The following is a 15,484-nucleotide window of genomic DNA, read 5'->3' on the forward strand; positions in this document are numbered from 1 at the left end:
AATCTTACATCCAGTCCCTGTAGTTATGGCTGATACAATCATCATCTTCTTTTTCTTTTCTTTTTTTGAAAACAATGTTATTGATTTTTTAAAAACAAACAAAACAAACAAAACATAAAAACATCAGCTCTCTTCCATACATATATACAAGCAGTGTGTCGGTTGGTTTATCAGTTTCGTGCATTCATTTCATAGTCTCAATTACAATTACATTACATAATAACTCGTATTATCAATCCAAACTTATATATCCTAGTATCACTATTAGAAAATCATTTGACTATAATTTTGTTCATTAATACTTTATGAGATAACTATAATTTAGGTAGTTTATTCTATAACAAATCATATAATCATACCAAATCTATCCTAAAAACACTTTATAGATATGATGTCAAATAACAAAAGAAAAAGAAAAAACAAAGATATTCCTTATTATCTAACATTCTAAATATTCTGTTATTGTATTTTATCATCCAACTATTGATAGAAAAGGTCCCAAATTTTATAGAATTGTTTATCCTCTTGCTCTCTAATTTCAAATGTCAATCTACTCATCTCAGCACATTCCAATATTTACTTAATAATTTCTTCCTGCAATGGTATTTTCTCATTTTTCCAATTTTTAGCAAATACAATCCTAGCCGCTGTTAATACATTTACAATCAGAGATTTCAAGTCTTTACTGTATGTATCTGATAAGATTCCCAATAAAAAAACTCCGGTTTCAAATCCATGTGTTTCTTTGTCATTTTTTCCAACCACACGCGGATTTTAGTCCAATATTTTCTAGCATCCTCACAAGTCCACCATATATGATAATATGAGCCAGGTATCTGATGACATTTCCAGCATTTTTTCAGATTTATTCTTGAACATTCTTGCTATCCTTGTCAGGGGGAAAGTGCCACCTGTAAAACATCTTATACAGATTTTCTTTATAAGCTGTTGACATTGTCACTTTATAATTTTGCGACCATAGTTTTTGCTATTTCTCTAAATCCCATATCCAAAATTCTTCCCACAAGCAATCATAGTTTCTTTAACTTGTTCTTCCTTTAACTTAATTCCCAGTAAATAACCATATAATTTTTTAATCACCTTTTCATCAGTACCTGTCAAAATCTTATCTAGATCAGTCTGTTTATCATAAAATCCCTCTGTTTTAGAATCTTCATCATACCTTGAGTGTATTTGCGCATATGAAAACCAATTCATCTTTATACCTTGTTCCTCTAGATTTTGTATCGATTTAAGTTCATCCTTTTCATCCAATAGTTCCCCATATCTGTTTGTTCCTTCTTATAAATGATAGGATAGGAAAATGCTTCAATAGTTGATAACCAAACTGGAATTTTCAAATAACATTGTCTTTTTATCTTCTCCCAGTTTAACCACAAAGACTCCCGTATATAATGTCTTCTAAAGTAACCCTGTGTTTTAGTTCCCTTATACCATAGAAAAGCGTGCCAACCCAACAGCAAATCATGACCTTCTAGTGTCAACAATCTAGTCTTTCTTAGTGTTATCCATTCCTTGACCCACATCAAATTTGCAGCTTGGTAGTACAACTCCCAATTAGGCAGGCCAAAACCTCCTCTAATTCTAGCATCTTGCAAGAGCTTTAGCTTTATTCTCGCTTTCTTACCTTGCCATATATACTTCAGCACAATTTTATTTAAGTCTTCAAAATAGTCTTTTCCGAGCCTAATTGGTATTGTTGGAAACAAATATAAGATTCTGGGTAAAATATTCATCTTGATTGTTGAAATTCTCCCTATTAATGACAATTGTAAGTTTTCCCATTTCTTCAAATCTAAGGCTATCTGTTGTTTAAGTTTAATATAATTATTCTCTTTTAATGTACTACATCTTGATGTCAAGTATATCCCCAAATACTTGACCTTATTCGTGGCTTGGATTTTCAACAGGTCTGCCAGTTCTTCTCTTTGTCTTAGTAGCATGCTTTTTGTCAAGATCTTTGTTTTATCTTTATTTATTTTCAGACCAGCCACCTCGCCATATGTCTCTATCTTTTCCAATAGCTTTGGAGCTGTTTCTAAAGGGTCTTCCAAAATAAAGGTTAAGTCATCCGCAAAGGCTTGCAATTTGAATTCTTCCTTTTTAATTTTCATTCCTTTTATGCTTTTGTCATCTCTAATATTTCTATTCAACACTTCCAAGGTCAATACAAATAGCAAAGGAGATAGGGGACATCCTTGTCTTGTGCCTTTTCTTATATTAATAAAGTCTGTAAGTTCTCCCTCCATCATTACCTTTGCCGTTTGCTTATGATATATGGCTTCTATTGCTTGAATAAATTTTCTGGAAAAACCCATCTGTTCCAGTAGTAGTAACATAAATTTCCAGTTCACATTATCAAATGCCTTTTGAGCATCTAGGAATATCAAAGCCATTTGCTTTTCAGGAAGTGCCTCATAGTATTCCAAAGTATCCGGGATTACTCTCATATTGTCTCTAATTTGTCTCTTTGGCAGAAATCCATTTTGGTCTGGATGAATGAAATTATTTAAATATTTTTTAAGTCTTTCTGCTAAAATTGAAGCAAAGATTTTATCGTCTGCATTTAATTAAGAAATAGGTCTATAGTTCTTAATTTGCAGTGGATCAGCCTCTTCTTTTGGAATAAGTGTAATATAAGCCTCTGACCATGTTTTAGGTATCATCTTCTTTGACATAGCTTCATTCATGACTTCTAACAATGGAATGCTCAGTGATTCTTGTAGTGTTTTATAGAATTCTGCCGGAAGCCCATCTGGACCTGGTGCTTTCCCATTATTTTGTTTCTTAAGTGCTTCAGTTAATTCCATCATTGTTATATTGCTTTCTAGCATTTCTTCAGTCTCTTTAGATATCTTAGGTAGGTTAGCATTCTGTAAATACTGTTTGACTTTTTCCTCATCAATATTCCCTTGCTTGTATAGTTGCCCATAGAAGTCTTGAATAATTTCCTTTTTCTCCTTATTACCATGGCAAACTTGGCCTTGGTCATCTATTAACTGCGATATTTTCCTTGATTCTTTCTCCTTTCTCAATTTATATGCTAGCCATCTACCTGGTTTATTTGCATCTTCAAAGTAATTCTGTTTAGCATTTCTAATTTTCTGTGCCAGTTCTTCTTTCTCTATTAGACCCATTTTATGTTATGTCCAATTTCAATTTCATATCTTTTTTCTGTGGCATTTTCTGTAATTCTTTTTCAAGTCTTTTATACTCGTCTTCCAAGGCTTTAGTGGCTTGCCTTTTCCTAATAATCTTTTTTCTTATGTAATCTATTATCAAGCCTCTGGCATATGCCTTCATTGTATCCCAAACATTCTGCATTGAAGTATCTTCTTTTTTATTTTCTCTAAAGAAAAAAGCCAGTTCTTTCTCAATCCATTGTATAAAATCTTTTTCATTTAAGATAGTATTATTTAGCGTCCATCTCAATCTTTTTTTTTGTCCCTTCCATTTAATTGTCATTGGGTTATGGTCTGCCCAAGTACTTGTTTCAATATTTGTTTCTTGAATATTAGATATTAATTCTGTTGAGATCCAAATCATATCTAATCTGGACCATGATAAATGTCTATCTGAATAGAAAGTGTATTGTTTGGTTTTAGCATTTCTTTCTCTCCATATATCTTTTAAGGTTAATTCGTCTGTCATTTAAAAAAAGGATTTAGGGAGAATCTTTCTATTTTGCTTTGTTGTTGTTGCTATATAGTCCAGTTTATTATCCACAATTCCATTAAAGTCTCCCATCATAATTATATTGGCATAGTCCAGTCCAGTTATTTTCATGTGTAGTTTTTTATAGAATTCTTCTTGTTTATCATTCGGAGCATAAATTGCAATCAAGAGTATTTTTATATTATTGCCCATTATTTCCACCATTAATACTCTTCCATCTTCATCAGTGTAAATCAATTTTGCTGGGGTAGCCTCTTTAATGTATAAAACCACTCCTCTTTTCTTACATTGAGTCAAAGAAGTAAACATTTTCCCTAATTTTGGCTGTACTAACAATTGTTCATGTTTTTAAATGTGTACTTCTTGTAAACAAATTATGTCAAACTTTAATTTTCCTAATTTATGAAAAAATTTCCTTCTTTTAACAGCTGAATTAAGTCCATTTATATTCATTGTAATCAATTTTTTCTCTTCCATGATTATATTTTGTAGTTAGGTTTGACAGCTCTCGTAGATCTTGGTTCACATTGTTCTTTGATATCCACCTGTCCCCCTAGTGCGCCTTCTTCTTTTTCAATCCCCATTTGTTCCTCTTGGAACTCAATTAATGAGACCTCTTTTTCTGCCTCTTCCTCTCTCCTTCCAAAAAATTATGCGTAGAAAAGTTCTGCTTTCTCAATTGAATCAATTCTATGTCTCTGTTCTTGCCATGTAAACATTAGTCCTTCTGGAATCAGTCATCTATAATTCACCTCCTTTTTCAATAGCATTTTGGTCAAGAATCGATATTCTCTTTTCATCTCTCTCACTCTTCTGGGTATTTGTTTTAAAACCACGATCTCTTTGCCTTTGTATTTCAACGTCTTCTCTCTTACCGCTTGTAATATTTGTGTTTTGATGGATTTTTTGGTAAATCTGATGTGGACTTCTCTTGGTAAATTATTTCTCATTGCATATCTTGTGAAAACTCAGTATACCTCGTCTACTCCATCCATCATCTTTTCCTCTATTATTTCCAAAGCACCAGCCAGAATTTCTATCATTATCGCAGCCAAATTTTGTCCTTTTTCTTCCTTGATGTTTTGAAATCTGAAATAGAATTCTGACCTCTCCATCTCCCACTTCAGCATCCCACTTTTATCTTGTTCAACCACTGTTAGTCTGCTGTCAATATTTCCAATCTTCTCCTCTCTTTGTTTACCTTCTTCTTCGATTTTTTGGAATCTCTCATCATACTTCGCCATCATTTGTTGAATATTTTCCACTTTTTCATCGGTCTTCCCTGTTCTTTGTTCAATGTTCTCTATTGTTCGTTCAATAGTATCTGATTTTATCTTGAGATCTTGGATTCCTTGCATGATCATCTGTAAAGTCACTTTTTCTTGTTCTTTATCTTGCTTTAACATTGCCTGGATTAAACGCTGTCTTCCAGATGGTGTGGAGGCAGAAGTAGAGGTAAAGACACCAGAGGCTACTCATTTTAAACTATTCAAGACCTTCAAATTCTTTTAAACTTTAATCCAATTGGTAAGGTAATTGGTAATTATTGGTAATTATAATCCAAAATGAAGACGCCCAATAGTAAAAAGCCCAATGGTAAAAGGAAAAAGGAAAAAGAAAATAAAAGATTCTTCGGGTTCTTCTGGACCCTAATCCAATTATGAAATAATCCACAATAAAGGATAAAAATAAAAAGAAGGAAAAAGCCCGATAATAATAATAATAATAAAAAAGAACAAAACAAAAGAAAAATTTCTTCAGGTTCTTCACACCTTAATCCAGTTAGGAAATCTCAATAATAAAAAAAAAACCAAAATAATCCAAGAACATGGATGGAGAAAGCAAAAATCCCAGTGGAAAAAGGGGAAAAAAGAAAAGGAGAAAAATTCTGAGGCTTTCCCTTTAAAATAAAAAGCAAAAATAAAAAAAAATTGCTAAAATAAAAGTTTACAGTAAAGCTGGTAAGGAGGGGTAACACAACTAAAAGAAGATAAGAAAGCACACTGCACTTTGTTTAATTGTCCAAGGCTCTTATTATGACTCTCTTCTCCACAAGCTTCAAAGCCAAACCTCAAATGTTAAATTGTTGACAGAAGTCCAGAAGAACACCTGTAATAATATTCTGCCGCGCTCTTCCCTCTATCTTATCAAGTTGGAATGTCCTTGAGAAGGAGTCTTTCACATCTCTCTCCACTTCAAGTAAAATATTTTCAAGCCTCTAGTTGGCAGTGTTACAAAGTTTCTTAATTCTCACTTTCCCCCTCCTCCCAGGAAAATGTAATTGAGATTAAAAAGAAAAGAATAATATATATATATATATATATATATATATATATATATATATATATATATATATATATATATATATATAAAGAAAAGTAACCAAAGGGAGCCTCTAGTCTAAAAAAAAAATTAAGAAATCAAGAAGGAGAATAAGAAAGTAAATATATATATAAAGGAAAATTCAGTCCGGTTGACTACTAAGTCACAATAAAGTCCAGTAAAAAAAGAAACAAAAGTAAGGGGAAAAAAAGCCAAGCCTCACTTTGACATCTCCCTTTAAAAGTCACCGCTTATTCAGTTTTGTCAAAAATCTCACAGGTTTCTTCTTATACACAGAGTGTCCTTTCAAGCCTCAAAATGTTAATAAAAAAAGGATTCTCACCCAGCCGACACACTTTCTCTTTCAGCCTCTTCTTTTCCGGAGCTGTCCCGACTTCAGCAGCTTTGAGGCTGCCTCTCTGCCGGCGGCAAAAAGGACTTCTCCTGGATCAACCAGGGACTTTGCGGTGTCCCTGGGATCCACAGGATATGCCCTTCACGATGACCGGCTCTACGGGACGGTTTAGGTCCTCTTGGACCGGCCAGGGGCGAAGATATCGGCTGCAATCTTAGAGCTCGATTGCAGACCGTACCATCGTGACACCAGCTCCTCCCCTCTCCCCATCTTCTTCTTTTTCTTTTATCGACCCCATAATCCCTTGCGGGGTGGCATCTGGACAACTGAATGGAGCTAGCAGAGTGTTTTAATGGCCAGATGCCCTTCCTGTCACCAATGCAGTTTCGTTCAGTAGATATATTCTCAGTGTGCCCAGAGAGAGGAATATCTGCCTCTACCTAGGATTGAACTCACTGCCTCCTGATTGTGAGGCGAGAGCGCCACCACGAGACCACCGTACCACTCTTTATGGCTGATACAATAACGATTAAAATTTGGATACTTAGCAACCTGCCCTCCCACCTCCCTATCCCGCCCCCCATCTTTGTCCTTTTGGCCGCTATGCGCAGTGGCCCTCCTAGGCAGTGGTGGGTTGAAATAGAAGCCTCACTCACCTCTGACCTTTATATCATCACAGCTGGCCCCCACAACACAAAGCCACAACCACCCTTCTTTTGGCAAGTCTTGCTACAGCCAGCTGATCTTTGCAGCCTTCCACTGCTGACGAGGCAGGCCCGACTTGTCCCTGTAAGTTTATAAAGTCCTAAACCTACACTGTAAACTTGATATCTCTGCCTCTAATCTTGCTGAGAAGATTTACACATGGGCTTTGTTTAGCGACATCTCATTTAGTGACCATTTGCAATTACAGTGGTGATGGAAAAATAACTTTGCACCCCACCTCACACTGATGCCTTCATCATTCTGTAAAGCAAAGCAAAAAAAAAAAGCTGAGGATCATAAACAAAGTCGTAATTTTACTGAGTTGCCAGTCCCAATTGTGGCCACTAACCAAGGACTACTTGGATATCATTTCTTTCCAATATTTCATTAGGTTGGAAGGAATAGCAAGGTAAGGAAAGCTAGTTGAACTGGGATCTTCGTCAAATTCTTTCCGGGCCCAAATACAAGTAGACTTTGACTTACAATCACAATTGAGCCCAAAGCTTCTGTTAACACTTAACAGCAAGACAGCTGTTAAGCGAGTTTTGCACCATTTTGTGACCTTTCTTGCCACAAATGTTAAGTGATTCACTGCAATTGTTAACTTAGTAACACGGTTGTTAAATGAATGGCCTCCCCATTGGCTTTGCTTGTAGGAAGGTCGCAAAAGGTGACCATATGACCCCGGGATACTGCAACTGTCATAAATACATGCCAGTTGCCCAAATTTTGATCATGTGATCAGGGGGATGCTGCAGCGGTCATGTGAAAAATGGTCACAACTCACTTTTTTCAGTGCCGTTGTGACTACAAATGGCCACTAAATGAATGGTTGTAAGTCAAGGCCTTTTTTTTTTTAACTTTTGAGTCCCATGGCCAGGAGACAGGTTGATGGTTCAAGCTATTCTCATCTGCTGTCCCATAAAGAAAATGCATTGAGGAATTTTTTCACAATGTTATTTTTTCTCCTCAGCCTCCATCCTGGCCAAGTAAATTTTGGTACTGTACTCTGTTAAGTTAAATTGAACAAAATAATAATTAATCAAAACACTCTTCAAGGTTTTCTGGCTGGGTTAATTTTTCAACTTATGTTATTTCCCTGACTTTTAATATACCATTGATGCAAATAAGGGTGTCATTGTGAGTCTGGCAGCTAACAGCATAAACAGAATTAGCTTATTGTGTTTCACCTTAAAAATAGTTAGTACACATTAGTAATGAAATGGCTGAGGTAGAAACTGGTACCAATTTGTTAATAAGTCCTCCAACACAACTGAGAAATACTTTGGCTGATATATTACAATTTTAAAGGCATATACAGGTAGTCCTCAGCTTATAGCAGTTCGTTTAGTGACTGTTCAAAGTTACAACGGCCCAGAAAAAAGTGACTTATTACCATTGCAGCATCCTCATGACCATGTGATCAAAATTCGGATGGTTGGCAATTATGACAGTTCCTCTTTCCGGAGGTCATGTGATCCCCTTTTATGACTTCTGACAAGCAAAGTCAATGAAGAAGCCAGATTCACTTAACAACCATGTTACTAACTTAAACAACTGCAATTATTCACTTAACAACTGTGGCAAGAAAGGTCATAAAATGGGGCAAAACTCACTTAACATGTCTCACTTAGCAACATAAACTTTGGGTTCAATTGTGGTTGTAAGTTGAGGACTACCTGTATAGTAGTGCTGTGGATGATTTAATACAGTGTTTCTCAACTTTGGCAGTTTGAAGTTATGTGGACTTCAACTCCCAGAATTCTCTAGCCTTGAATTCTGGGAGTTGAAGTCCACGCATCTTAAAGCTGCCAATGTTGAGAAACACTGATTTATAACGGTCGATTTTTGATGACTTGCTGAAATAGATTTTAAATGAATTTCTATACCATCAGGATGGCTTAATGCAATCACCTTCCAAATCTCTTCCCATATTTTTTTAAATATTTTCAAAGGAGCCAAATGCATTTGATATTACAATTTGTTAAATCTTGAGGAAGGATTTTTTTTTCAGTTTTAAAAGGGCAAAGGTTTGATTGAGGATGGCAGCAGACATCAACTGGAGACAATTCCTGGGTTCAGGAGGTTTTATTACAGAGGGTTTATGGAATATAGCAATAACAATAACACTTAGACTTATATATCGCTTCACAGTGCTATTATAGCCCTCCCTAAGCCGTTTAGAGTCAGCATATTGGCCCCAAAAATCTGGGTCCTCATTTTACCGATCTCGGAAGGATGGAAGGCCGAGTCAACCTTGAGTCTGGTGAGATTTGATCTGACAAACTGCTGCCAGCCGGCAGTCAGCAGAAGTAGCCTACAGTACTGCACTCTAACCACTGTGTCACTGGGGTTTATATTCAACAGCGGAATATAAACACATTACCTTGTTGTCCTTGACTTACAACAGCAATTGAACCCAACATTTCTGTTACTGAGACATTTGTTAAGTGAGTTTTTGCCCCATTTTATGACTCTTCTTGCCACAGTTGTTAAGTGAATCACTGCAGTTGTTAAGTTAGTAATATGGTTGTTAAGTGAATCTGGCTTCCTCAATGACTTTGCTTGTCAGAAGGGTGCAAAAACACTGATATAACTGATATGAGACAGTTGCCAGGCCTCTGAATTTTGATCACATGACCATGGAACTCATAAATGTGAAAAATGGTCCTGTCACTTTTTTTTAGTGCTGTTGTAACTTCAAACAGTCACTAAATGAACTGTTGTAAGTCGAGGACTACCTGTAGTACAAATTGGAAGTCTGGATTTCTTTTGTTCAAAAGAAGTATTTCATTTGCCCTCTGTATCTTTGATAAATATGTAATGGCTGCTCTGTTTCTTACTTTGCTTAATTTATCTATGCCTAAGATACGACAGTACTGTATGTCTCATTTTTAGAGTTTTTTTTCCTTTTATATATAGCTTTATACCAGTATTTTCCAATCTTAACAACTCCTTAGTATTGGACAGAATTCTGGGAGTTGAAGTCCACACATGTTAAAAGTTGTTGAGTTTGAGAAATGCTGGCATAGAGCTATACAAAAGAAAAAAAGCTATGAGCACATTGGTCTTCTTGCTGTTGGTATCTTGCACAATTCTGCTCCACCCCACGTTTGACCCAGCCCACCACCAAACTAATCCATATATCAAGAGTATGGCTTTATGCAATCTTATCTACTAAATAAAAAAAATACTCCTGGGGAATAGAGTCCAGGGGTGGGATTCTACTGGTTTGCAACGGTTCAGGTGAACCAGATGTTAAATTTGCATCTGGTTCACAGAACCAGTATTTGAACCAACTGGATGGCCCCGCCCACCCTGCCCCTCCCCTCCCAGGAATCTCCACACGGCCCATTTTCAGTGCAAGTGCAGAATCCGTGTGAAGGCTCTGGGGGGGTAAAAACGGGCCTTCTGGAAACTCCAGAGCCCGGGGGAGGCTGTTTTTGCCCTCCCAGAGGCCCGAGGGAAGCCCTCTGGACCCTTGAGAAGGCAAAAAACGTCCCTTCCAGAAATTCCAATAGGCCACGCCCACCATGGCCAAGCCCACCTAGAAACTGGGCAGCGAACCGTTTGCTGGGATTTTTTAAACCCACCCCTGACAGAGACCTTGCCAACTTCTCTAGGAAGAGCCTGGTATCCCATAAGCCCTTGTGCAAAAGAGATTAGTGGTAGTCCTTTCCCCATTTGTTAGCTGGATGTGGGGGCTGAACATTTGGGGAGGGGGGGGGTGTTCTCTGCCGCCAAACCTTGTCAATGCGTTCGGTGGTTCTTTTTCAGCCACTCTAGCCTGTCTGCCTCTTTTTCTTGGAGGACTAAATATACAAAAAAAAAAAAAATATGAGGTGTTTGATTATGCATGTTCCTACATGACGATTGACTTTGTGGATAGTTTAACCCACAAAGCTGAGTGCATGTATGCATCTATTTAGGACTAAATGAACTCCATAAGATTATCTGTGTTTAATTTACCTGTATTTGGTGTTCCCATAAAAAGTCCTACTTCTCGGGAGTTACACCCAGTTATGGTGAGGTCCTTGGTGCTTTCAGAGCATGGTTTTCTTGCAGACAGTTCATTCCCAAGCTAGGTAACATCATCAGTGATATTACCTAATTTGGTAATGAAATGTCTGCAAGAAAACCACCAAGCTGAGAGAGCACCAAGCAGCCTACAATTCAACCCTGAGCTACACATATTTTATTCTGTTTGTACCAGTTGAAGTGTTTTGCAGAAATAGGGCCACAGTGTAGGTATGGTGTTCAGCTAGCTTTACAGCATATGACTGCTATTTTGGATACCATGTTTTGCAAATCACAATTGTTGGGGAAAAAATATCCATCTGATTCAGTTCCAAGCTGGGAAAAAGGCACTGGAGACAAAATGGAGGCTGGAGGCTAATTGGAAAGAGGGTCCATTTATTGATGAAGCAGAACCACCAAGCATGTGGGATTCGGGTGCAGCTGACCACATGGAGTTGAGAGTGAGGCGTTTTTATATCTCCTCTTGGGCTTTGCACTTGAGCTTCCTGTTCCTGTGCAAGAACATGTATTCTATTGGTTGTTGTCAGACTCCCATGGGGCCATGTAAGGGTTACGTAGGGGTCATAGCTGGCTCTATAGGCAAAGTACAAATCCTAGATGTTTGTCTGAGCTACGTTTGGTTGAAGTTTGGGATGATGCAATGAAGGGGCATTGGACAATTCCTATTGTGGCTAAGAGCTAATCCTACCTTTGTTGGATCTTGGTGAGGGTATTTGCTTATGAATAGAGCTGTCTCTCTATCTGCTGACATCTGCTGTGAGTGATTAAAAAAAACTGGAGGCTGCTTTCACCCTCTAAAAAAACTTCTCATCGGGGGGAAATATAATATTCTGCCTTTTAAATATTTCTCAAAACATTTCATTCTTCTAGGAGAGGGTTGGGTGCTAACTTGATTGCTTCACCCAGCACACTAAAGCAGAAAAAACCAACCTAAGTATTTTGGTTTAACACTAAAGGCAGCCATTGACTTTTCACTTTGGAAAGACTTAAGTCAGGATTTTTCCTGCATTATCAATTACTGGATCCTAATTCAGTATCTGGCATTTCATTTGCTCACAAGTAATGAAATATCTGAGCTGCTGCCTTGGTTTTATTTATTTGCTTGTTTGGGAATCATATTGATATCCTGCCAAACCAAACTGATTCACAATATTGTACAGTGCAAAAAACCCCCCACAACATTCAGTAAAATCTAAAACAGCATAAAATCAATAAACCAAAAGCAGCAATGTTAATAGGGCAATAAAATATTAATAAAGATACCCCAGACACCAACCCTCATCTACTTGGCAGAAAATTAAAAATTGAAGACTCTTCAAAACAGTTCCTTTTGAACTGCTGTTCAAAATAATGCATCTTAACTGAGCTTCTGGGATGGGGTCCAGAATGGAGAAACCCCGATTTAAGGAATTTTCTGTGTTCAAACAATACACTTAAACATGTCAGGCTGTCTATTAACCTTAGCTTGTATTAAACTTGATTTCCTTTTCTGACTTAACATGTTAGAGTATAGTAAGGCTGTTGGGTTGGTTTGCAATTCAGAAAATCATGTTGTATGGTTTACATGTACAAGTATGTTGTATGAATGTGCCTTTTCTTGGCTCCTGTCAGATGCACACTGCCTAGGATTATACTTTGCACTGGACCATTGTTAGATTAACAATGGTTGACTGATTGGGTGCTTTGGTTCATTCAGCAGACTAAGCCAGTGAAGTCTAGACATCAAATCAATTTGTGATTCCCCCGCGCCCCCCAATTCTTCTATTATTATTATTATGGTTGATCACACAGTCAGCCAGATGTTTAGATTGGATTTGACATTTTTATTTACCTATTGAGCCCTTCCCAAGGACCTGGGAATAAGGGACGTTGTTGGTTGATGATGTTATAGGCAGCATCACAGGAGGTAAGCTGTATTTTAAAAATAACAAAATTCAAAGACCTATAAATAGAAGTAGAATGAGAATGGCAAAACAAAACAAAGACAGTGCCAATAGTGATAGGTGCCTTGGGTGCACTCTCCAAACATCTGGAGCACCACTTCAATACCATCGGCACTGACAAAATTCCTGTCAGTCAATTGCAAAGGACCATTTTCCTTGGAATAGTTTGCAACAATACCTTTAACAGCCATCAAATAACAACATCTACCCATCCCAGGTACTTGGGAAAGATACAATAGGTAGACAAACATGTCAAATCCACGGTAAACATTTGCTGACTACAATCTACCACAATAATAATAATAATAATGAGAAATTTGAGCCACAGCTGTCTGGCTTTGCCAAGCGACCTCTATAGAAGATCTGGAACACTGAACTGGACAAAGCAAAAGAGTGTTTGTGTCAAAGTGTGCAAATGAAGGCTTTGGCACTCCATAACTAATCTATTCATGCGCCAGTAGCAGGAGCATGGTTTGAACAGTTGATAAGATTGGGTAAAAAAACATGTTTCTCCATATCCTTGGTCATTTTCAAATGCTTTCTTCTTGTGTTTATTAACAGAAGGTTAATAGCAATAGCACTTAAGATTTACATACCGCTTTGTAATGCTTTACAGCCCTCTCTAAGCAGTTTACAGAGTCAAAATATTGTCCCCAACAGTCTGGGTCCTCATTTCACCGACCTCGGAAGGATGGAACGCTGAGTCAACCTTGAGCCAGTCAGAATCGAACTGCTGGCAGTTAACTGGCAGAATTAGCCTGCAATACTGCATTGTAACCACTGTGCTCATTTAGTGATGACCCCTGTGGGGGTGAATGAAGTATGGCCACACAGAATTGGCATAGATGGTGGCTGAGTTCATGCAACACATCAAAGCTTGATAGTTTCATTTATGTCAGCCTTGCGTGCAAATCTAGCCATTGGTGATTTAATTAAAATGCCACAGTTTTAAACAAATGGCTTGAACAAAATTTGCATTCAAGTGTTTGAAACAATAGGGGTTTGTTGGCTTTGACCTAATATCTCAATTTAGACCAATGTGGTTAATTTCAGCAGTTCTCAAACATTTTGGTTTCAGGATCTTTCCATTCTTAAAATAGATTGAAGACTCCAAAGAGTCTTTTGGTTTAAGTGGATTATATCAAATGATACTGACCGTATCAGAAATTTAAAACTGAGAAATTTAAAAATAACGTGACATCGTTGACTTCCTAAAAGGTTCTCGGGGACCCTCAGGGATTCCCAGCCCATGCTTGGAGAATGGCTGATTTATTCTAATTGCAATTAAAGAAATCTGCAGGCAAAGAAGCAGATTTGACCACACAGAATTCATTTGGTTTGATTCTTGAGTTCATGGAACCTACCCATTGTAACTCATGGATGGTCCTAAATCAGGTCACACAGGTGACCAACCTGATTTTATGACCTTTTTTCGAATGGTTGTTAAGCGAATGTGGTCATTAAGTAAACCAATGGTTCCCTATGGGCCCAGTTTTGCTGAAAATGTGATGTAAATAGAGGTTTTCAGCAAAACGGTTGCAAAACACACACATGTGACCATGGGATTGAGCAGGGGGTTGGACTAGAAGACCTCAAAGGTCCCTTCCAGCTCTATTCTGATTGATTTGGATGCTGCAGGTATCTGTATTTGCCACCTGGCTGCCGATTGTCTGAAGTGTAACCATGTGATTGCGGTGTTTGTGTGTGTGTAGGTGTGGCAAGTGGCTGTCAGAACTTTGAATCTACATAATCACTACCCCAAGGGAGGTCCATTGCAACTTTGAGCGGTTGCTAAGTGACTCATCATAAGTCAAGGACTACTGTTTTTCACCACTAAAGAGGTGCCTTTCACTTTACTTGTATGGGGGACCCTCTCTCTCCTTTTCGAGTCTCTTCTTGATCACAGAACCCCTGAAAAACTTTGGGTCCCCATTTTCACTGCCCAACCTACCTTGTAAAGTCGTCACTGCTGAGATACTACAAAGGAAGACGGAGAAATTGTGCAAGTGAAATGCAAGAAATACATCAAATAAAATAATATTTTGCTTCTGTCCATTAAACAGCTTGGCAGGAGAAGCAAAACCTCGTATCTGATCCAGTCTTTCCAGCTGGGGTGTATGTGTGGTGAAGCTCACATTTGACTTCTTTCTATCCCAGCTTTTTATGTATTTATTTGTTAAATTTATCTCCCGCCCATCTTACCACAAGGCGACTTTTACTGGCTCTCCCTGGGATTATTATTTTTTTTAAAGTCAGCCACTTTTGATCTCAACGGCTAGCTGGGGGAGAAAAAAAAGATTACAAAACAAACAGGCAGAGGTTTTTCCCCAGGGCAACTTGGGAAAATATGGGCCAGCAACTCTGTGGTGAATTAAAATGGTCTCCTTTGCGTCTGTAAGAACACGACAGCAAATCATCTTTGCAC

This window comes from Pseudonaja textilis, chromosome 1, assembly GCF_049901715.1.
Source record: "Pseudonaja textilis isolate UNSWEBS1 chromosome 1, rPseTex1.2, whole genome shotgun sequence".
Lineage (NCBI taxonomy): Eukaryota > Metazoa > Chordata > Lepidosauria > Squamata > Elapidae > Pseudonaja > Pseudonaja textilis.